This window comes from Danio rerio, chromosome 20, assembly GCF_049306965.1.
Source record: "Danio rerio strain Tuebingen ecotype United States chromosome 20, GRCz12tu, whole genome shotgun sequence".
In the NCBI taxonomy this organism is placed as follows: Eukaryota; Metazoa; Chordata; class Actinopteri; order Cypriniformes; family Danionidae; genus Danio; species Danio rerio.
Window position 1 is genome coordinate 48,457,072 of NC_133195.1, and position 25,429 is coordinate 48,482,500.

The window sequence follows — 25,429 nt, forward strand, 5'->3', positions numbered from 1 at the left end:
TAGTAAGATGAATAATAAATAGTGTTTGGTAAGACATAAATATGGCTATAAGATGAGAGAATGATAAGTAGATATCATTCCTACCGGTTTTTTATGTCAAATACAAAAGTAAGAGCATATATATATATATATATATATATATATATATATATATATATATATATATATATATATATATATATATATATATATATATATATATATATATATATGTAGCATTTTTGGTTAACGTGGCTTCTGATATAGAATCTATATATATTTCACAACCCTTGACAATTGAAATGATGCTCTGTATGAGAAATTATTACCAATTTTTATTTGGTAAAATAATCATGAATGGATATGAAAAAATGACCATGTCCGTGTGTCACCATTCATAATTTAAGCACATCTTTTCACTTACAATGTCTTATTTCTCATCATCATAAATTAAAATACCATCGTATGACAGCTGAGCAGAAACTCTGAAGGTGCTTGCAAACCACAGGAGAGGGCAAATTCTTCAGCAGGATAGTGCTCCTTCTCATACGTCAGCCTCCCAATCAAAGTTCCTGGAAGCAAACAAGGTCAAGGTGCTCCAGGGTAGGCCAGCCCAGTCAACAGACATGAACATTATTGAGCATGTCTGGGGTAAGATGAAGGAGGAGGCATTAAAGAAGAATCCAAAGAATCTTGATGAACTCTGGGAGTCCTGCAAGAAGGCCTTCTTTGCCATTTCAGATGACTTTTTTAATACGTTATTTGAGTCAATGCAGAAATGTAGTCCTCCAAGCTCATGGGAGTCATAGACAATATTAATTCTTTTTCCACTGCACCATGACTTTATATTCTATACTGTACTTTATTTCTAAGTGACATACTTTAGTCTAAGCAAAGTCAGACCTGTCCTAATTAAATCATAAAAAAATCAAGGCATGGTCATTATTTTGGTAAAATAAGTGTAATTTAGAGGCCTTTATATAAGGCTCTTCTGATATCAAATGATCAACTAGAAGATGTTTTTATTTGTTGTTCTTAAAGCTTGGATAGGTGACAAGACTTTTGTCAGGTAGTGTATGTACTGTATGAAAAATAATAATAAAAAGTTGTTCACAAAAAACAAACAAACAAACAAAACAACATGTTAGTACATGTTAGTACATGATATTCTGGATCATTTGGTCAAGGTGGAGATCTAGAAGACAAATTATTCAGTACAGAAAGCCAGCGTGACCTCGGATGACTTCTTTTGCTTCTTTCTCTCTAATTTCTCAATCATAGGAATCATAAAGGATGCTTTCCAGACACTTGGAAACGACCCCCAAGGACACGCCGTTGCAATTCAATCTAACATGCAAAATGGAGAAAGAGTTGTGTGTGAAATTAATGGCCCTCGTGGACTGTCATTTTTATAGTTGTTGGCAAGAGAACCTCAGGGTGTCGGCGGGGTTGCGGTAATGGCGTTGCTTACAAAGAGTCTGTCAGTGAAAAGGAACTTACTGCTTTCCTCCCAGACGTGCGATTCTCAAAGACAGATCGCCCTCTCGCTTCACACTAGCCCGTGAGGTCCCGGGCTTCATTGTGACCTTTTTAAATGGTGGCAAACCAGCGGCTGACCTTTTCAGGTGGAAGCAGTGGAACATGATCAAGTGTAACTGCAAACTCACAGATGAACACTGAATAGTAATTGTCCATTTAGAACTCAATTCTGACAGTCCTACACAAAAACTCTGACAATATGAATACAAACTCATGATTTTTATATCTATCAATTTATCCATCTATTCATCAATCCATCAGTCCATCTACATCTGTCCATTTACATAAATGTCTCAATCACATTTTATCTTTCTTTTCAAACATCCATCTGTCTATCTGTCTGTCTGTCTGTCTGTCTGTCCAGATTTTGTCTGTTTATCACTCATCTATCCATTTATCCTTCAATCCATCTCTTCAAGCATTTTTCCTTCTTTCCATCCATCCATCCATACATCCCATCACCAACAACATATATCCATCCATTAGTCTGTCTATCAATCCATCCATCCATCCATCCATCCATCCATCCATCCATCCATCCATCCATCCATCCATCCATCCATCCATCCATCCATCCATCCATCCATCCATCCATCCATCCATCCATCCATCCATCCATCCATCATTCCATCCATTCATCCAATATACTATAGTTTTTTTGTTTGTTCATCCATCCATCCATACATCCCATCACCTACAACATATATCCATCCATTAGTCTGTCTATCAATCCATCCATCCATCCATCCATCCATCCATCCATCCATCATTCCATCCATTCATCCAATATACTATAGTTTGTTTGTTTGTTCATCCATCCATCTATCAATCCATCCAATATAATATATTCGTCCATCCATCCATCCATCCATCCATCCATCCATCCATCCATCCATCCATCCATCCCTCAAAATTTTTTCTATCCATCCATCCATCCATCCATCCATCCATCCATCCATCCATCCATCCATCCATCCATCCATCCATCCATGATTCCATCCATCCAATATAGTTTTTCATGCATCCATCCCTCAATATATTCATGATTCCATCCATCTAACATAGTTTGTTTATTCATCCATCCATCAATCCATGGATCCATCCTTTCAATTTTGTTTGTTCATCAATCTATCTATCAATATATCCATCATTCCATCCATTTATCCAATTTAGTTTGTTTGTTCATCCATGCATCCATCCATCAAATATAGTATGTTTGTCCATTCATCCATTCTTTCATCTAATAGTTTGTTTATCTATCCATCCATCGATATATCAACGATTGCATCCATTTATCAAATAAAATTTGTTTAATTATCCATCCATCCATCCATCCATCCATCCATCCATCCATCCATCATTCCAATATAGTTTGTTTATCCATACATCTATCCATCCATATATCAATTATTCCATCCATTTGCCCAATATAGTTTGTTTGTTCATCCATCCATTCATGCATCCATCCATCCAATATAGTATGATCATCCATCCATCTATCTATCCATCCTTTCATCCAATATACTTTGTTCATCCATCCACCCATCAATACATCAATAATTCTATCCATCCATCCAATTTAGTTTGTTCATCTATTCATCCATTTATTCTATTCATCCATCTGATATGATTTGCTTAATCGTTCAAACACCTATTCATCCATCAATCCATCCATTCATTCATCCATCATTCCATCCATTGAACCAATAGTTTATTTTTTCATCCATCCATGCATAATTCCATCCAATTTAGTTTGCTCATCCATCCATTCATCATTCTATCCATCCATTTAATATATAGTTTGTTTGTTCAAACATCCATCCACCCATCCATCCAATATAGTTTGTTTGTCTGTTCATCTATTCTTTTATCTATCCAACATAGTTTGTTTACCCATCCATCCATCCATCCATCCATCCATCCATCCATCTATCCATCCATCAATACATGCATAATTCCATCTAATTTAGTTTGTTCATCTATCCATCCATCCAATATAATTAGTTTGTTCATCCAAACATCCATATATATCCATCCATCCATCCATCCATCCATCCATCCGTTTGTTTGTTCATCCAATCCTATCAATCCTATTGTTTCATCTATCCATCTAATATCCATTCATCCATCCATCCAATATAGTCTTTGTCCATCCGTATACCTACATTCGCCCCAGCCTTTCAAACACTTTCCCAGAAACCCTCCTCCTGCTCCATCAATATCTATGCCTCAGATTAACATAAAAGCACAGTGAAAGCACACAGCCGTCATCTGTTGACTTTACTTTAACACCTGGACGTCTGGCATCCATTCCCCTCCAAAAATAACCGTTCCTGTGGATGCATTAGCCTGCAGTCCTGATGGCTCCACAGATCCAGTGAATGAGGATCTGACGTCAAAAACTGACACTATCAGGCATTACATCTCTGCCACTCAGAAACAATGGATGAACAAACCAATTTCACACTGGCACGGATCTGGTCAGACTACTCCTACAAATGCCCTCCGTGAGAAAGCGCCCAGTATGAGAGATATTTGAAAACGGGAAACAGAGAGCGTGAAAGAGCGATGGGTGGAGTGCAGGAACAGGTTGACATACATGCTGCTTATACGCCACGTTTCATTATTCAACAACTGATGCAACCGTCAGAGCCATAACAAAGACAAAGAAAAAGAAAAAGAAAATAGCAAGACCTAGGGCTGGGAGACTGATTAAAAAAAACAAATATCATTCATTAAAAAAAATTTAAAAATCAATAAAAAAAAAAATAAATAAATAAAATAAAATAAAATAAAAAGAACAGCAACATCTAGGGCTGGGAGATTAATAAAATAAAATATACAAAATAACTAAATGAAAATTAAATGAAATAAAATAAAAAAGAGCAATATCTAGGGTTGGGAGATTGATAAAATAAAAATAAAATAAAATCATAACCTATGACAAACATAATTTCCCCATATTAGTTATTTTGGTTTTTAATCAATGCTTTCTCTTTAAAAACATACTGTGTGTGGACAGACCGAGCACTTGAGAGCAAAATAAAATAAAATAAAATTTTAATTAAATTAATTTAAATTAAATAAAATAATTAAATTAAATTAAATTAAATTAAATTAAATTAAATTAAATTAAATTAAATTAAATTAAATTAAATTAAATTAAATTAAATTAAATTAAATTATTTTCTCATGTTGTAAAAAACATTCTCTTTAAAAAACATACTATCATGTTTGGACAGACTTAAGAGTTGTACTGACAACGCATATTCATGTTCCTTTCATTCATCATTGTTCATTTGCATGGCATTTTGATGCACCATTATCTCATGCATTTTCTCATATATGCAAAATGAGAATGCGAGTAAATACGAGTAAGATAACTGATGCTCTGCATTTGACCCTTATTGGTTTTTGCAGGTTTATTTAGGCTCAGCGCGCATGTGCCATACACTTCAGCAAATCAGTTCAATTAAATGCAGAAAATGTAATTAATATTCAGAAGCCTGACAGACTATCAGTAGCAATAGTTTATATAAACAGTTGAAGTCAGAATTATTAGCCCCCCTGTTTTTTTTCCCCCCAATTTCTGTTTAACGGATAGAAGATTACTAATAATAATAACTCATTTTTAATAACTGATTTATTTTATCTTTGCCATGATGACAGTAAATAATATTTGATTAGATATTTTTCAAGACACTTCTGTACAGTTTAAAGGGACATTTAAAGGCTTAACTAGGTTAACTAGGCAGGTTAGGATAATTAGGCAAGTTATTGTATAATGATTGTTTGTTTATAAATGGTTTGTTCTGTAGACATTCGAAAAACAAATTAGCTTAAAGAGGCTTATAATTTTGACCTTATAATGGTTCATAAACAAATTAAAAACTGCTTTTATTCTAATAAAACTAATAAGTCTTTCTCCAGAAGAAAAAATATTATCAGACATGCTGTGAAAATATCCTTGCTTTGTTAAACATCATTTGCAAAATCTTTAAAAAAGAAAAAAATTAAAAGGGGGGGCTAATAATTATGACTTCAACTGTATTTCGTATAGCAATAGTGTAGCATGAGCAATATCACATGAGTAGCAGCGCAATATGGCTATAATTCGGCACCGGTGGGAAGCGCGTATTGGCTCGAGGTCGCAGGCCGAGTGCCTTTGTGTCCCATCAGTGATAATTCACATATGCAACTGACGTCAGAAAAGCAGAAACAGCTACTTCACAAACATAACTTTAGAGCTATGTGAACAATTATCTAGCGTAATGTCTAAAGTGATGTCAAAACAGGTGATTTTTGCTCATAGTTTAAGATTGTAAAGCTGAACAGCATGAAATGCCATCAGTCTACAGACATTTCCCAGTATTTCTCTGTAGCAAGCGGGAGATCACAATAATTAACCCCAAAAATGCCAGAGCAAAGCAAACACTAAAAGTTTCTGTGGCATAACTACAGCACTACAAAATACAAAAGAGAGGAATCGGCTCAGAATGTCACTTAACTATTTAGAACGATTTATTCAGCTGTAATTTGAAACTTACCCTGGAAAAAAATGCTGTTTTTCTCCCCTAAGGACTTATTATATGGTCTCTGTCACCATCTTATGGCGGAACATCAGCCGTCATTTTCTTTGGTCAGCTCAGACAGGCTGACTGCAGCCAATGCACTGAATCCGATGTTCCGAAATAATAAACATTTTAAAATAGGCACTATGCATATAAATAAACTGCATAGATGCAATCTAAACAACTACATTCTCGACTAAAAAGCATATTATGTTGTCCAACAGCATCAAATTGTCAGACTGTAGAGTGTTCTCTGCTTGTCGCTGTATGTGAGTGGAGTAATACACAAGGGTGAAGAGGCGGTACGAGTACTGTTAGCAGAATATTGCAGGGCTATCAGCCAATAGGATTCAAGAACCAGACAGAACTGTATATATGTATTTTCTCCAGATAGGCTTATTCCCTTGTTTATATTGATTTGCCTCAGTGGAATAAACCGCATAACTAAATGATATATTGAAAGTCAAAATTATAAGCCTTCCTGTGAAATTTTAATTCTTATAAAAATATTTCTCAAAATTGCCGTTAAACAGAGAGATTTCTTTTCAACACATTTTTCAACATAATATTTTAAAGATTTTAGAACTAATTTCAACCTTTTTTTTTCTAACACTAATAATATTTCACTTAATATGTTTCAAGATACTAATATTCAGCTTAAAAGGGACATTTAAAGGATTTACTAGGTTATTGTGTTAACCTAGACGGAGGTAAAGTGTTCAATTAATCGAGGTTTTGATTTTAGGCCACATTACTCAGCGCTAGCAATATCTACACACGTCTTCCAAACACACTATTAGGGCAATATTTATGCATCTCACTCAGCACTGGGCCTCATATTTTGCTGCTAAAAAATGCTAATCAAGACACGACCGCCGGTCTCTTTCTGAGTCTGCGGGTGCGAGAGGTTCATAAACAACCTCCACAGCCCCTTTCGGCAGACACAGGAGCGTCTCTACGACACCACAGATGGGCTCTGCCTTTCATATCGGACTGAAAAATCAATCTGGCCCATTTCGCAGCGAGACTGTCAGAGTTTTCTTCCACTCTTCCACACATCTGATGCCTCGAGGCTTTCTCTCTCTCTCTCTGGATCATTCTTCAGCAGAGTCTCGCTGTCAGGTTCACACTGAGCTATTTATAAAGAACAGAGGTTTCCAGATTGGGATGCAAGATGAGCGAGTACGTCCCGCAGCAGGGCAGGTCCGTCCCACGCGCTTCCCCCAAGGCTCTGACCTTCTGTTCATCGTAAGCGTCCAAATTGACGAGACCCTACCGTGCATTTTTTTTTCAGCGGACACAAAACAAAGCTGACAAGGATGGGCAAAGTTCTGCAACAAAACACAATACTTTACTGTGATTTTATCTGCTGAGACGTCTTATTCTGTTTCCGGATGAACTCTGGAGATGTGCAGAATGGTCTCTTTTTTGGAAGCCGTCTAGGTAAGATTGCTTAAAGCATCATGAAAGCTCCTTTTTTAGCAGTATTTTTTTAAACCACATATTTTAAAAAGGATATGTAGGATATGTCTCCAGTAGGGCTGCATAATATTGTGAAAAAATGACATTGCAATATAACATTTTTCTGCAAGACATATTGCAATATATATTGTTACCAGATTAAATAAATGGCTCAATATGGTAAGATTTCATAATTTTAGATTGATTGGGAGGATTTTGTAGGGAAGTGCATCTGCATAAAATACACTTAACCAATTACGATAGTTGATAAATGCAGTACAGCAAAGATACAAACTAAAAAAACAGTATTTTATGAATTTCTGGAAGTCTGTACAGTGCAAAATCTATAATCAAATGTAAAATGACCCAGTGTAGTCTTCATCGTATTTATACATCAATACAATTACAGTTACAAACATTATAATTTTGTGTCCCTGAATGCTTGACATTGCAGATCCTGCGATGTGACCATTGCGTACACGCACATTGCAATATCGATGCTGAAACGATATATTGCGCAGCCCTTGTTTCCCGTTCTCTCTAGTGAATTCATGCAAAGAAATGCTCAGAATCTGATGACATCACTTTGACCTGGCAGCCAATCCCTACTCCCGATTAATGCATTGACCTTATATCTGATGTTGCTTCAATTTTGCTTTTCATACCAAAAGGAAATTTGCTAATTGTTCAGAAACTCAAAACTATGAACCATATTAAGCTTTGTATCAATTTGTTTTCATCAATGTGTAAAAAGCGTCTGTTAAATGACTATATGTAAATGTAAATGTTTTCCCCAATGTATAGTGCTCGGCATAAATGAGTACACCCACTTTGAAAATGATTTTTAGAATTAGTTTCTCAGTGAATATAGACTATTTTGGTGCCTTTTACTTTGGTACACAAAACTGTTTTATTACACTTCATTAAAATAAAAGTATTACCTAAAAGAATCGAAATATGTTACTTATTATTTAAATTCCAATGAGTTAAAAAAATATTTTCTTTAAAATTTTTATTTGGACTATATAATTGTATCTATTATTTTCCCCTAACATATTTATTAATTTGTAACATCTCAAAAATGTGTTTGGGGATTCCACAACCCTTTAAACAGCTGTTCTGTTAAAATTTCTTAAGTGGGTTTTACTTTTTCAAAAGAAACTAGATAAAGTATATGGCAAGTAGCAGACAAACACTTGTTTAAACAGTGGAGACTGAAGAACAAAATTAGAAAACAACCTACAATTTTGTTAGTTATTAACCAGATTAAGAGGCCGATTACACAGAATGTGCCTTTTTTGAATGGTTTTCTAATGGCCGCAAGTGTTTTGCAAATTTAAAAAAAATCAACTCTGAGCAGAAAAAGTGCACTAGCTCAGGCACATCTTTTATCGTTGTACAATCAAATGAAAACAGAGCCTAGGTTTTTATTAAATTTTTATTGGTGTGATTGGCCCCTAAAAGAGCAGTTTTTAAAGCATATTTCATGAGCTATTATTTATTTTTTATTTATTCTGAAGCACAGTATATATATACTTTTTATTACTTTAAAAACTTTAATTAATAAATAAATACATACTTTCCCTTTCAGATTCCATGCAGTTACTAGTGCTAATCTGGCCACCAGTGATAAATGCTTTCATTATGAGACCAAATCTATTTAAGTCTATTTATCTATTTATCAAATCTATTTATCACTAACTTTGCAGGTTGATGAACCATTCTGAAGTGACTGAAACCCTTTAATAGCAGGCTGTCCAGAATGAAGATCAACATAATGACCTTTTCAAACAAACTCATACAAGACCTCCAAAAAGGTTAGTCGTCCACAAAAGACGAGTGCACAAGAGGACAAGATAAAATGGATGATTTTCCCCCAACACCCACATTAAGGTTCAAATGAACCATTGGTAACTAACTCTAAAAAGAGAGTAAAAGTCACTTATTTAAACCACCAGAAAATCTATTAAAAAAAAAGCCTATTAAAATAAACTGTAACCAAATTTCTGTGTGGAGTTTGCATGTTCTTTCCGTGTTGCCACAGGTTTTCTCCGGGTGGTCCAGCTTCCCTTACAGTCCGAAGACATGTGCTATAGGTGAATTGGGTAAGCTAAATTGTCTGTAGTGTATGTGTGTGAATGAGTGTGAATGGATGTTTCCCAGTACTGGGTTGCAGCTGGATGGTCATCCGCTGTTTAAAACATATGCTGGATAAGTTGGTGGTTCATTCCGCTGTGGCGGTTTGATTAATAAAGGGACTAAGCTGAAAAGAAAATGGATGAATGAACTGTAGCCAAAATCATTTATTTCTCCAAGTTTAAACAAAGTTAAGCATTATTTTTATGTAATAATTGTGCAAGAAGAATTTATTAATTCTACATTTTAATGACAGTATTTTAACATATAGAATATAAGATAATAAAATATGCGTTTACAAAATAGTAAAACACGGACTCTTAAAGTCAGCAGTTTGAAACTGCGGTAATTCAAGCTTGAGCTGCTCCATAAAAAAAAGAAGTGAAATACCCTCATTACACTCTTATGTACGGGTCAGGGGACATGATTAATTGCATTTTTCTTTTCTAAATTGCATTTTTATTTTTCATAATCATTTTCACACTAAACTGACAGCCCTAGTTACGTCTTCTAACAGGAGTAAAGGAGGAAATAAAGTGTATTTATGGTAATATCAATGGAATAAGCACATTTAGGGCCATAAAATACAACCAAAGCAATAAGGCTCAATAATTTCAACCCTAATTTTCCCGCTTTGTGCCATTTTGTTTAAATAGCAAATCCATTTGCCACTTTGTGGACTCATGGGTGTGCCGGTCTAGAAAGGAGGTGTTTTAAGGTGCATTGTTGGCACATTGCTATTTTGAACTAAAATAGACTGCAGACCGCGTTAGTTGTCACCTTAAATGCCTACACATTGCGTAATACACACAGGGTGCACAGCAATACACAAATATATTTACAGATGAAAAAGAATTAAAGGATTAAAATGTTACAAAATTTATTATTTTCTATATAAATATAAAAACCATGACCGATGACTTCTTAACTTTAAGTTTGTTTTTCCCCCAGTTTATTCATAACAATCTGCATTTGTATAATGTTATTATTAGTATTATTTATTATATGCATATTTTTATTTGTTTTAATGAAAACCAGTTTAGACTTGTCCACCTGTCAGGTTTTAGACACGTCTGCATCACCACATGGGACATAAGAATAGGGCGTGTGTTTGGATATAACTAAAGTTTTTGATCACACTTCGTTATTGTTGTTATTGTTGTTGTTGTTGTTGATATTATTATTGTTATTATTATTATTATTTATTAATTTATTCATTCATTCATTTATTCATTCCTTCATTCAGCTTAGTCCCTTTAATCCGGGGTCACCACAGCGGAATGAACCGCCAACTTATCCCTGCACGTTTTTGCGCAGCGGATGCCCTTTCAGCCACAATCCATCTCTGGGAAACATCCACACACACTCATTCACACTCATTCACTACAGACAATTTTAGCTTTTTACGCAGGGAGAACATGCAAACTCCACACAGAAAGACCAACTGACCCAGCCGAGGCTCGAACCAGCGACCTTCTTGCTGTGAGACAACAGCACTACCTACTGTGCCACTGCGTTGCCTATTATAATTATTATTATGATGATGATGATGATGATAATTATTATTATTATTATTATTATTGCTGTTGTTGTTGTTGTTTTTTCGTTTGCTGGAAAATGGAACTGAATTTAGAAATAGTTTTGAAACTAATTGTTAAACTAAATTAAATATGTAGGCTAATGGATGTCTTCAGTGGAGTGCGTATGTTACACACACAAAATGTGTGCACAATTGCACTGTTTTGTTCACATTGGCTATAGGGGTTTAATGGTTGTAAAATATGTTTGTGCAGTGTTTGTTTGCAAGGTACAGGATGTTTGCGTTTTCATGGACGGGACTTTTGTTTTGACACTTGATCTGGAGAGTCGATACCACAGTGAACTTTATGCTCCATCAGAGCATTAGAGGAGCTGCAAAGGAGCAAACGTAACTTTGTGGTTTTCATTATATTATCCTGTTTTAAAGTAATCTGTCTGCATGGTCTCTGCAGGTGGGGCCTGCAACACGTACTGTACAACACCGTTTCCTTATTCACGAAAGTAAAGGAGTAAATTAAGTGAGTAAAGTAAAGAGAAAGTAAAGAGGCTGATTGGAGGAGGCTCGTTCTTTATCCTCGTGCTACAGATTTAACTGTTTTCTCGCTAGTGAAGCGCTAAGTTTTTCCACTTAGAAAGCCCGTCATGTATATAGCAAATGCACTATGGCGTGATGCAACTGACTCTTAAAGGGAATGTGAGATGAGACTCTCATTGGTTAATGCACACTATGCTCAAAACACCCCCATAACTCATTAAGAGAATAAGCACAACCCTGTTAGACCATGCACTGGGGTGCAAACGAATTTTTTCCATACTTAAAATAGCAAAAGTGGATTCTGACACACCATTAATGCTTGTGTGCCTGTAACGTTCGCTTGCAGAACATATTTTGGATAACTGTGTGCGTTTGTTTGTATGTGGATGTGTCGTTTCATGCATGTGTTACAGGTACGAGCGGCATTGGAGGATCTGCATTTCGTGCTGATGACGTTGGCCGCTGACGCTGGGTTTGCGCCACCAATCGCTGATTGGCGTAGCGTTTAAAAGCCGAGCCCAAACTGCAATGGCGATCTCTCTCTCTCTCTATCTCTTTCCTTCTCGCCACTTCTTGCTCTTATTCTTTCTGTGGGTCTCTGTGAGGACAGTCTCTCTTGCGAGGGCTAGTCTGAGAGAATGTGTTTTCCTTGTTTAATGCTCTTGTCTAAAGTTTGTGATTTAATAATGCAATGTATTTCCTTGTGAACTCGTCCAGTTAACTGACATGTTTGAGTGATACCTCGGAGAGGTGTAGGAGTAATTCGCGCGATATACATATACAACACTCAGATGCATATTTTGTATTAGTTCACTAGGTTCAGGAGAATGTGCTGTTTTCTGTATGTTTTGTTTTTATTTAATTTAGTTTAGTTAAGACGTTTGGTACGTTGAAGATGTTTCTTTTCATGCTTTTCTTTTCATATTTAGTTTAGTTTGGTGAAAACAGTTACTGAGTTTTGTTATATTTATTTCTTTGATTGAAGCACATTTAACTACTTCCTCTCCCCCCAGGTGATTCATCATTTAATTATTGTAAATATTTTTTCTTTCACTGTATTATGTATTTTCACTGGTTTCATTGGATGTATGGGCAATAAATAATTGCAGTGATATTTGGTTTTCAGTTTATTTCTTTCTCCATCCGCTTGTCACACACATTAAACTATTGTATGTTGTGTCATCTACTCCTAGTTTACTATTAACATCTAAAAGGACGTAACAGTGCCACACGCTTTAGACTTTCTGCCTAGATTGTTAAAATAGAGGCCATAGTGTTTGAATATCCACATACTGTACTTCTGGTCATGCATTCATTAAGTAATCAAGAGGAACAAACAAACTTTCTGAACCCCTGAAAGAAGTGATGGCTTCTAATGATAAAAAGGTGAATCTGAAAGACCTCAAATGAAGGTGAAAGCATGAGAGAATGCACCCAAATCAAATGCACCGGTAATTTATTCCACTGATGTATTCGCTTACTAAATTAAACGTGTAAATTTAACTGTACACCCACTTTTTGGCATGAGTTGCTATGCTGAAATGAAGACAGTTGGCACGGATAGAACGGAGGATTTTGTTTTCCTGCGTGTCGTATTATTTGAACCACTTTCTGTGTGTAATTTGAAAGGGTAAAAATAACTGGAGGCAGAAAGCACTGAAATAATCAATCCCAAATATCAAGTTTTATATCGCTGATGAAATTAATAAGCAGTACACTAACGCACTAATGATCGTCCTAATGTAATAGTGGAAATTCATTTATCTGCATCTGCTGCCAATTCAGATGTGTAATGAGATTAATATGATTTTACTGCATTTGATCTCATTTGCAATTGTACTCTTATTTATAGTATCGCATGCAATGTATATTTATGTATCGAACATGATGACTATATTTTGTCCACACATCTTGCTTGTTTTAATAAATCCCAATAAAATGACTTCCTTTTTTGAGTTGATCTAAGATTTTAAAAATATCCTTTTTCTGAACATAACTGGCAATAAAACATATCCACACCGTTAAACTGCATTAAAAATACAAACACATAATTAAATATAAAAATATGCTTTCAGGAATGTCTATAAATATACAGTCTGAGTGAATCAGAACAAATATGCCTCTTCAAAATGGAAAAAATATATATAAATAATTCATCAGTTAAAGGTATTCAAGGTGTAACTCAAAAAGTATGAGTTTACTTTAGCATTAAAGAGCCAATCTGAGAGACAATCGTATGAAACAGGATTGAATTAAACTTTATTTAAGGAAGGATTATGGTGTAAATGAGGAAAACATGGACCTGAATCATGTAGAATTAGCCAAGCAGGAAAGGAAAAAGCAGGGTGAAGGGCTAATCGTTCTTTTATGCAGCACCAATTTTCCACTGAAAAAAAAAAGTTAACCCTGTGTTTATCAGGAAATAAGGGTTGACCTCATGTTATTCTCTACAAACTTGCTCCAAATGACATTTTATGAGACTAAACTGCGCTGGCCCTTTGCTAGGACAAAATAGATAATAGAATATATATATATATATATATATATATATATATATATATATATATATATATATATATATATATATATATATATATATATATATATATATATATATATATATATATATACATACATACACACATTAGGCATGCCATGGTTCTCAATATAATATTGAACCGTACGCTACGACCTCTTTATTTCTTTATTTATCATTCATATTTATTCATTTATTTGTTTTGCTTGATTGTTTACAAATTAAATCATATCCTAGTTTCCTGATAAACAAAAGGTTGACCACGTGTTACACTCTACAACACTAACTATGTATTTATTGACTGATTTATTTATTTATTGACTCATTTATTTATTGACAGATTAATTTATTTATTTATTGAGTGATTTATTTATTGATTGATTGATTGATTTATTAACTGATGTTGTTCTTTATTGACTTATTTATACATTTACTGACTGATTTATTTATTTATAAACCAATTCATTTATCTATTTATCAACTGATTTTTTTATTTTTTTATTGACACATTTATTTATGTATTCACTGATTTATTTATTTATTCATTCAACAAATTATATTTAATATTTATAAATATTAAATATATATATATAAATATATTTATATATTCATTTATTTATTTATTTATTTTATTTTATTTTATTTTATTTTTTTTTATACATTCAACTATTAATGTTTGTTGGATTGTTTACCAATTGAACCATATCCTATTCTATCTTGACCACCTGTTACTCTTTACAACACCCACTATTTTTTATTTAATTACTTATTTATTTATTCACCTATTTATTTGTTTATTTGTTTATTTATCTACTTATTCAAACATTCAATGATTTGTTTTTGTTGGATTGTTTAAAAATTGAATAATATTATAGTTTTTTGGTAAATTAAAGTTGACCATTAAATTTATCTTTAACCATTTTTATAACATAGTCTTTGTTAAAGCCTCTGTATTGTTATAAACAATCTTACACAAGAGGCTTTGGATCCATTCAGGTGTTTTGATATTAAAATCGAAAACACTCAGTGAAAAAAAAAAGATGAGAAGATCAACAAACAAGGCCAATATTTTGACCCTCAAAAATGCGTTCAGCTTCTCTCCAATCAACATATGAATAGTAAATTGAGTATTCAAGGCCAGAACACTAAAAAGCAGGCAACCATTAATATTTCATCTCCACGACTTCTGAAGAGAAGACAGATTTTCGCCTTTTATTTTTCCCCCATCTGAGATTTAAATGGCATAGAGCGATAGATGACTCAAATGCCACTGCCATGTCGTCACTTTTTTCCCCGGAGAGAAATAAATGAGCGGTAAATATCAAGAGGAAATGAATGCAATCTGTAACCCGTGATGTATAATCCCAGAAAGCCCAAAGACGCCATGAATCTGCACTTTCTCATTTGCTTCTTGTTGAATGTGTTTACTGGAACGCCACTGAAGTTGGCAGAAAAAGCACTGAGACTGTGTGTTTTTGACCTTCTCTGCGTCTTCGTAATGAAGAGAGCTGCTGTTTTATTAATTGCCTGATTGGTGAACTTCAACTCATCCGCCGATTGGTCGAAAGTCTTCATCTGTGAGGCGCAGCATGCAAATCTGAACAATTCAAACCACTGGCTCAAAAAAAAAAGAAGCTGAAAATCCGACAAATGATCAGACTCAGAATGAGCTTTCTTCGCCAAGTGTGAGCAAACACACAAGCACCTCAGGGTACGTACAGTACATACATACTTATCAATAAGCTGCCTTCTTTTCCAGAGACACCCTTGAATATTTCAACAAGATAATGCTAAACCACATTCTTCTTACAAAGTCCTGGCTGCACAGGAAGAGGATACAGGTACTTGACTGGTCTGTCTGCAGTCCCGACCTTCCTCCAATAGAGAATGTGTGGCTCATGTTGAAGCGTGAATTGTGACAACAAAAATCCCATACTGTTGCCCACCTTAGGACTTGTTTGCAGAAGGAATGCTACAAAGTTACACCTGAAACACTTCGCGACAGAGGTTGGGAGAAAGCACAGACAATCTGTGTTTTTGACCTTCCCTATGTCTCCATAATGAAGGAGAGTTGCTGTTTTTTAATTGCCTGATTGGTGAGCTTCAATTCATTCCTAGATTAGTCAGAAGTCTCTGTCTGAAAGATGTAGCACTCATGTCTGAACAATTTAAACCACAGGTTTAAAGAAAAGAAGCTAAAAATCCAACAAATGATCAGAATCATAATGAATTTTATTTGTCAAATGTAAGCAAATACTTGGATTTTTTTCACAAGCTCAGGGTACATACAGTATGTGCTTATCAATATGCTGCCTTCTTTTCCAGGGATGCCTAAGCATATTTTAACAAGACAACAAAAAAAACACATTCTACATATTACAAAGTTCTGGCTGCGGAGGAAGATGATACATGTGCTTGACTGGCCTGTCTACAGTCCCGACCTGTCTCCAATAGAGAATGCGTGGTGCATTTTCAAGCACAAAATGTTGACTAAAAACAACAGTTGATCAGAAGAAGTGAGAATCGGATTTAAATACAGCAACAACGTTCAATTATACTCTTGTACTCACTGTTCTTGAAAGGGTTGCACATATCATAAAAATATAATTATCGCTATAATAATATATGTACTATACGCATCACAGATATACTGTATGTGATAAATTACTTTTATTTTATTAATTGGTTGTTTATCTAACTCAGACCAATCAGATGGGGACTTGTATTTAGCATAGTTGGCATTGGAAATAAACAACAGAATGACTTACAGTACATCTTAAATATGCATGAATAAATAGAGAAAATATTTATTTATGTATTTATTTATTCATTTATTTTCTTTTCGTTTTAGTCCCTTATTAATCTGGGGTCGTCACAGCGGAATGAACCGCCAACTTATCTAACATATGTTTTACGCAGTGGATGCCCTTCCAGCCACAACCAGTCACTGACACATCCATACACACTCATTCACACATACACTACGGCAAATTTAGTTTATTCAATTCACCTAAGAGTCTTTAGACTGTTGGGGGAAACTGGAGCACCTGGAGGAAACCCACGCCAACACCGGGAGAACATGCAAACTTCACACAGAAATGCCAAGTGGCCCAGCCGAGGCTCGAATAAGTGACCTTCCTTCACCGCGTCACCCACTAATAATTACAATTGTGTGTGTGTGTGTGTGTGTGTGTGTGTGTGTGTGTGTGTGTGTGTGTGTGTGTGTGTGTGTGTGTATATATATATATATATATATATATATATATATATATATATATATATATATATATATATATATATATATATATATATATATCCTTTATTTATTTGTCTGTTTGTTTACAAATTTAAGCATATTCAAGTTTCTTTGTAAATAAAAATTGACCACATAGTATTCTCTAAAACAGCAATTAGCATTAAACTACATTTTATAAGACTAAACTGGATTAAATTAAAATAAATACACTTTTTTTAAACCTTTTTTTTCTCCAAATAGCTAAGAACTTATTCCAGTTTTCTGGTATATATCATTTCTGACATTCAATGCAAATTTAAACTGACTATATTTTGCCTGCAGACTTGTTTGAAAAACAAAAAAGCAACAAAAAATAGAATGTTTTAATTTCTGTTTTTATTATTAAGATTTGGGATAAGAATGCATCTAGACACAAATAAAAGAAAAAGAAATATATATATATATACACAATTAACAAACAAAAAGCTATTCTTAACCTCTTCATTACTAAAAGAAAACAGAAAAAAGAACAGAAAAACCCATAGCTCTAACCCATTTTTAACCTGTGCTTTTAACAGAACTACATGCAAAGTACTTACACTTATACCTGCACTTTTAGGAGATTGCGCTCTCATGCTAATTTGCCCTGTTTAGTAAATCTGGCCCTCAGACTAAAATACATTTTGGGTGAACTATTGCTTTAAGCTCTTAATGCAGTTTTGATTGGAGCGATTGCTCTATGAAGCCTCATGCTGAGAATTAGCATTAAAAATCTAGCGGCGCACCTGCATAATTCTGGACGCTTGGTGAAGAAATCCTCTCCAAAACATTTCTCAGATGAAGTCATCTAAACAGCAACACTTGTGTGCAACTTTACAGTAAAGGTTGCAAGTCAACCAAAGTTCAGGTCTCCCCGCTGAGCAGCGTTTGGCTCAGATACGCTTTGTCTCCATCATTCATTCAGTTTTTTTCCTGCTTCACATTTGCAGCTGGTCTACTTTCTTTTCCTCCCTAAATACACAGAATGTGGTATAAAGAGAGTAAAGCTAAGGAGTTCAACACTCACTTTAAAGAGATAGTTCACCCTAAACTGAAAACTGTCATCAATTATCCACCCTTAACTTGTTTCAAACTATTATTCTGTTGAACAAAAAAGAAGATATTTTGAAAAATGCTAAAAACCTGTAACCATTGACTTCCATTGCATTTCTTTTTAACCTTTTCCAACTAAGATCTTATTCAAGTCTCTGGCAAATAACATATTATTTGTTATTTAAATTGTTTCAAACCTTTCTTCTGTTGAACAAAAGAAGATATTTTGAAAAATGTTGAAAACCGCTAACCATTGACTTACGTTGTATTTATTTCCCTTTTTTAACTAACTAAGAACTTATTCAAGTTCCCATTAAATGACATATTATTTATGGCATTTTATTTATAACTTAACTTGTTTCCAACCTTTCTTTTGTCAAACACAAAAGAAGATGTTTTGAAAAATGCTGAAAACCTGTAACTATTGAGTTCCATTGCACTGTTTTAATTTTTTTATTTTCCAAATAACTAAAAATGTATTTAAGCTACCTGATAAATAGCATGTTATTTATGACTTAACTTATTTCAAACTTTTCTTCTGTTGAAAGCAAAATAAGATATTTTGAAAAATGTTGAAAATCTGTAACCATTGACTTCTCTTGCATTTTTAACCATTTTTTCCCCAACTAACTAGCTTATTAAAGTTTTCTAATAAAAAGTCATTTTTCTGCTTTTCTCAAAATATCTTGTCATGTTCAACAGAAGAAAGAAACTCATAAAGGTTTGGAATCACTTGATAATTTTTTTATTTTGTTTGAACTAACCCCTTTAATACAAACTGCCCCTGCATATATTTCTCTGTGGAGAAATCTGCACGTTTTCTCAGCTGAGTTTTAGTTTTCAAAATGATTCTGCTGATAAATGCAGGAAATGCTGACAAAAAAATAAAAGTGCTAAAAATGTGTTTTTAAACACGTTGGAAGCAGTTGCAGCCAATTGGATTTGGCACAAGGAAATGTAAAAGAGCTTTTCCAAAATGGTACTACAAAACAACCACATTTACATTCGCTGAAGGAAATGCCAAAGCAGCAAAGCATAAAAGTTTTTTTTTTTTTTTTTTTTTTGAGAAATGATAGAATAAGTTGAATACCAGCACCAAAAAAGAATTCAGACTCCAAAAGTGATAGTTCAGCCAACAACAACAACAACAACAAAAGTTTGTTTTAATTGTCCTGATGTCATTCCAAACTTTTATGATTTTCTTTCAGCTGCAGAAACACATGAGAAACTATTTAGAGAATTGCTGGAAAGTAAGTTTGGTTACTATTAAAATAAATAAATAAAAAAGAACAAAAGAAATATTAACAAAATACTCGAACACATAACAACAAAGAAACTGGTTAACCATTTTTTTCTTTCATAGCTCTCTCTCCCTCTTTAATTGTTTGGTACATTCTGATTATTTGCCTTGAAGTGGTACAAAATGCTGCAACTACACTTCTGACATGGTGTGCATAAACAAAAAGCATGCTACACCAGTTTTGGGACCTTTGCAATCCGTTATAAAGTAGATTTTTGACTCCTTGTTATGTGCTTGTGCTGTTTGTGCTTTGTTTGCGTGTGTGTGTCTCTCTCTCTGTTCTCCTGTGTTGATGTGTCTCTCCACCCTCCGGCGCCTAGACTGCAGCTCTGCACAAGATGTTTGGCCAGAGGAGAAATGGTCGTGCCCAGCTGAGTCTGGTTTTTCTCTAGTTTTTTTCCCCTTCACTTTTGTCAATTGGTGAAGTTTGTTCCTCGCCACTGTCGCCACTGGCTTGCATGGTTCGGGACTTGTGAAGCTGCACATCGATGGTTTGCTCGCTCAATCAATCTATCTATTCATCTACAGTATTTATCGCTCTATCCATCCATCTGTCTATCCATCCATCCTTCCGTCAATCTATCGATCCATCTGTCTATCCATCCATCCATCTATCCATCCATCCATTAGTATTTATCATTCCATCCATCCGTCTATCCATCCATCTATCTATTAGTATTTATTGTTCCATGCATCCATCTATCCATCCATCCATCCATCCATCCATCCATCCATCTATCTATCTATCTATCTATCTATCTATCTATCTATCTATCTATCTATCTATCTATCTATCTATCTATCTATCTATCTATCTATCTATCTATCTATCTATCTATCTATCTATCTATCTATCTATCTATCTATCTATCTAGTAGTATATATCATTCCATCCAGCCATCTATTCATCTATCCATCCATCGTTCCATTCATCCATCCGTCCGCCCTTCCGTCCGTCCATCCATCCATCCATCCATCCATCCATCTATCCATCTATCCATCTGTCCGCCCGTCCGTCCGTCCATTCATCCATCCATCGTATTTATCGTTGTATCTATCCATCCATCCATCCATCTATCCAAATATCTGTTTCATCCATCTATCCAACCATCCATCCAACCATCCATCCATCCATTCATCCATCCATTCATCTATCCATCCATCCATCCATCCATCCATCCATCCATCCATCCAGCACTGTTTGAAACGTTATTTTTAATCGCTACATCACACATATTTTTAAAAGTTCAATATTTACAAAACACATAGATGAAGACATTTCATCAAACGAAAACATGACCGATATCCCTTGAAGGCCGAGATACACATTTTAATCAGAGCCGTGAGGATTTTCACTCAGCAAGGACACACACAAACACACACAAAAACACGTGGATTTCTGAAGCATTTCTGAAAAATTCATAATCACATCCCTTCTGGATGATTCCAATCCTGTGCTTCTGTTAAGAGAAAAAACAAAACAGCATATTGCTCAAAATAATCTATTGAATCTTGACCTACACAAGTTCTTGTGCATGAATGTTTCATACGCGCAAGGACATAGTTCAAGTCAAACCTTTGCATTTCAAGCATTCATGGGTCAATTAATATTACTACTAAAAGTTCAGTTGTCAAATTAGGACTGCACGAAATTAAAAAAAAAATGGACATTGCGATATTTTGTTTGGCTGTGACATATAGCAATATGAATATAATAACACCATATGATTTTAACAGCTTTATTCGTTAAGATTTCATTAATTTAGATTGACTGGGACGATGAAGACTTTTTCTATGCAGAGCATCTGCATAAATTATAATAAAATACAAGGAAAAATAAGTAAATAAAGTGTTTTATGCTCTGTAAAAAAAATTAAATAAAAATAAAAAATGTATGTATATATATATATATATATATATATATATATATATATATATATATATATATATATATATATATATATATGATAAATTTGTCATGACAACATGTTTTTAGTTCAATGTAACTTATTAAACTAAGTCTAACTTTCAAGTTCTAACTGATTTTTCAAGTTACATGAGCTGTTTTAAGTCAGGTTACCATAATATAAGTAACAATGACTCATGATGTTAATTTGATTCAGCTTAAAAAATTTAGGCAACCAGTATTTATTTTTTACAGTATTGTTTTCTGGGTAGTTTAAAAAAAAACAATATCATGTTTCATATCATTCGGTATTGATAATTAATAAATATGCCTTAGCAAATAATTTAGGTATATTAGGATTCTTTTAATTTAACCACTTTATTTTAATTTTCCAACATTACTAAGGCAAATAGTTTTAATAGTCAAAAACAAAAACATTTAAACAAAATATCTGATATCTTTATAATAAAATAAACAAGTGTTAAAGATACTCTTAAACTTAAAATCAAATGTTACAAAGTGTGTGCAATGGTAAAGGTAGATCAACATCTGTAAGGTTTAAATAATAATGATAAAGATTAAACCTCAAACTCTGTAGACAAAACTAATTATAACCAAATCTGAGCTTTCAAGTAAAGGAACCAACCATCATTATTCAAATACATATTGCAAGTTGAATGACCGTACTACCACCTATGCTAGAATAGGGATGCTAGTGGCTGGGATGCACAAGAAAAGAAACCAAAAAGCCACTCTGGCGTCATCCTTACATCCTTTTTTATTTACAATCTCCTCACTGCTGCTAGCCACGGTACTCATTTTCGCATGCGTTGTTATTCTGACCGTGCGAGTGTGTGGCCTCCTTGACAATTTACAATGGGCTTTGCGCTCACGCTTCCCTGGAGTCTCTCGTAACCATCAATCATTTCCTCAGAGGATGAAAAACAACAACAAACCATTGCAGCAGCTCCGGTGCAAGTTTATGGAGAAAAGTAAAAAGCACTGCAGTGTTTGGGTATGGTGTGCTTGTCTCAAGTTATTAATCTGCCGTTATTACTGAAATGTGTATATTGCATACAAAGTGTGAAGCAGATTGGTTAGTTATACTTGCATGAATCGCAGTGTGCTCGTGGCAAAGTTCAGATATTTTTCAACTGGTTGTACCTGGAAAGTGCGCACGTCACCATGTGCAAGTCACGCACCTCAATTGGTAATGGCAAACTTACACTCTAAGCTTATTGGCATTCCTTCCACGACACGCACTCAGCAGCCACATTTAATAAAACTATAGTTTCATATCGAAACTTCATACTGAACTTTTGAACTTCAACAATGAGCCCGAATGCATGTTAATATACTGTATGCCATGCATTAAAATATTGTGTCATTTCTTTAAGGTGTCTTGTGTTTTGATACATATAGGGCTCTATTTTAATGATCTGAGTCCAAAGTCTAAAACACATGGCGCAAAAGCATTTCCAAAGGGCAAAGGGCATGTCCAAATTCACTTTTGCTATTTTAAGGATGGAAAATGCAGTGTACGCACTGGCGCATGGTCTAACAGGGTTGTGCTTATTCCCTTAATGAGTTCTGGGTGTGTTTTGATCATTACGTACAATAAATCAATTAGAGTCTCATCTCCCATTCCCTTTAAGAGTCAGTTGCGTCACCCCATAGTCATTTGCTATTTATAAGGCAGGCTTTGTAAGTGGAAAAACTGAACGCTTCACTAGCAAGAAAACAGTTAAACAGACCATCTGCAGCTTGAGGATAAAGAATGAGCCTCCTCCATTCAGCCTCTTTACTTTCTCTTTACTTTTACTCCTTACTTAACTCTGTTATATTCCTAAATATCAGCCTATATATTTAATTTAATTTGTTAAGCGCAAAGATTTGTTTCAAAACTATTTCTAAATCCAGTTCTAATTTCCAGCGAACAAATAACTGAGTTATACCCAAATAAGTTGAAATGAGTTATATCCAGACACGTCCTATTCTTATGCCCCATATGGTGATGCAAACATCTCCAAAACCCGACACAAAGACAAATCTAAACTTGTTTTTATTAAAACAAATATAATACATGATAATATGAATAATAACATTATACAAATGCAAACGGTTATGAATAAACTGAAAATAGAAGGCATGAAATTAATGGTTTTTGATATTTATGTAGTAAATATGTGTTTGATACTTTTTTATATGTAAAGATATTTGTGTATTGCTGTACATCCTGTGTGTATTAAGCAATGTGTAAGCATTTGGACCGCACAGGCACATACCTAACTCACTCTGCGCTGGACTTTAGACTAGCTTTTAGTTGGTCAATGACAAGGTCTATTTCCGTAGCCTCAAAATAGCAATGCGCCAACAATGACAATGTTTACATGGGCACCAATAATCCGATTTTAATGCGATTAAGACAATACCCTGATTAAGAGTTAACCATGTAAATTTTTTTAAATTAATTCAAAAAGCGATTTTTAATTAATTCAATTCAATTAAGGTCATAATGGAACTAAAGAGAAATCGAACTAAGACGTGTGGAGTATGCCGAGTTAAGTCGCATTATTGAAGTGCAGTACAGGCATGCAAACATCTTATTCGAACCATTACTGTCATGTAACACACACACACACACCACTCTCTTCAGTACGCGCGGGTTGTTGTCCCGCGCGTACTGAAATGCTGTGTCGACAAATTAAAAATGAAACACTCAAAATTACATGAAACTCCAGAGGAAATGTGGATAGCGCGGTGAAACGGGATCATGAAAGAAACGTTCAAAAAGCAACTCATGTAAACACCTTAGTCTTATTATCCTATTAATTAGATTAAAGCAAATAAATTGACTACTGATGTCCATGTAAACATAGTCAATGTGCCTTAACACACCTCCTTTATTGTCCAGCACAATCAAAAGTCCACAAAGTAGTGCAATAGGATTTGCTATTTAAACTATGTGCCGCAAAAGTAAAAAATTAAAGTTGTTAAAAATAAGTTGGTCTACAGTCGGTCTAAATATAGCAACAAATTGTGCCATTCACCTTGCACCTTATTGTGCCGGGTGTAAGAAAGGGTGCAAAATGTTACCACTTTTAAAGTGTTACATTTTATAATAAAGCTAAAATGTCCTGTTGGGTAAGAAATGAGTTTAATTTCTATTATCTATGCAGCATAGAGATTTACATGTAGATAATTTATATGTAGATTTTTTTGGTGTTTAGTCAAGTAATTAACTTATTGGGTTACTTTTCAAACTTTGTAATTCAAAAACGTGACTTAAATACAATTTTAATAATGTAATTAGTAATTGGTGACTTTTTTTAAGTAACTTACCCAACACTGACACAGACCAATCAAAATCAGAAACTCTTGTAAATAAACAAAATCAGCACAAAGCCTTTCTACATATTCTGCAGCACAAAAACATCAAAGAGAAAACACTTATTTTGCCTTGAATTTGCGATGTGCAAATGGCTGATTCTGTCGGTGACCCGGTTTAACCCCTGACTGGAGCGTTTAGCTGATAATGGAGTAGGAAACAGACTCAAGCTGTGTGTGATGGCTGGTCTCTTGGTAGATCAGCTCGTAGTA

The 25,429-nt window shown here is 34.4% G+C and overlaps 1 protein-coding gene and 1 long non-coding RNA gene across 3 annotated transcripts in view; one reads left to right on the forward strand and one right to left on the reverse strand.

The window, feature by feature from the left end:
* Positions 1-25,429, reverse strand: part of klhl29 (kelch like family member 29) — a 608,122-nt gene that overhangs the window by 357,353 nt on the left and 225,340 nt on the right. The window lies entirely within an intron of this gene.
* LOC141379450 (uncharacterized) lies at positions 7,014-12,879 on the forward strand. Its single transcript, XR_012396068.1, has 4 exons — positions 7,014-7,532; positions 9,260-9,367; positions 9,595-9,655; positions 12,174-12,879. It is a non-coding gene; the product is annotated as an uncharacterized lncRNA (long non-coding RNA).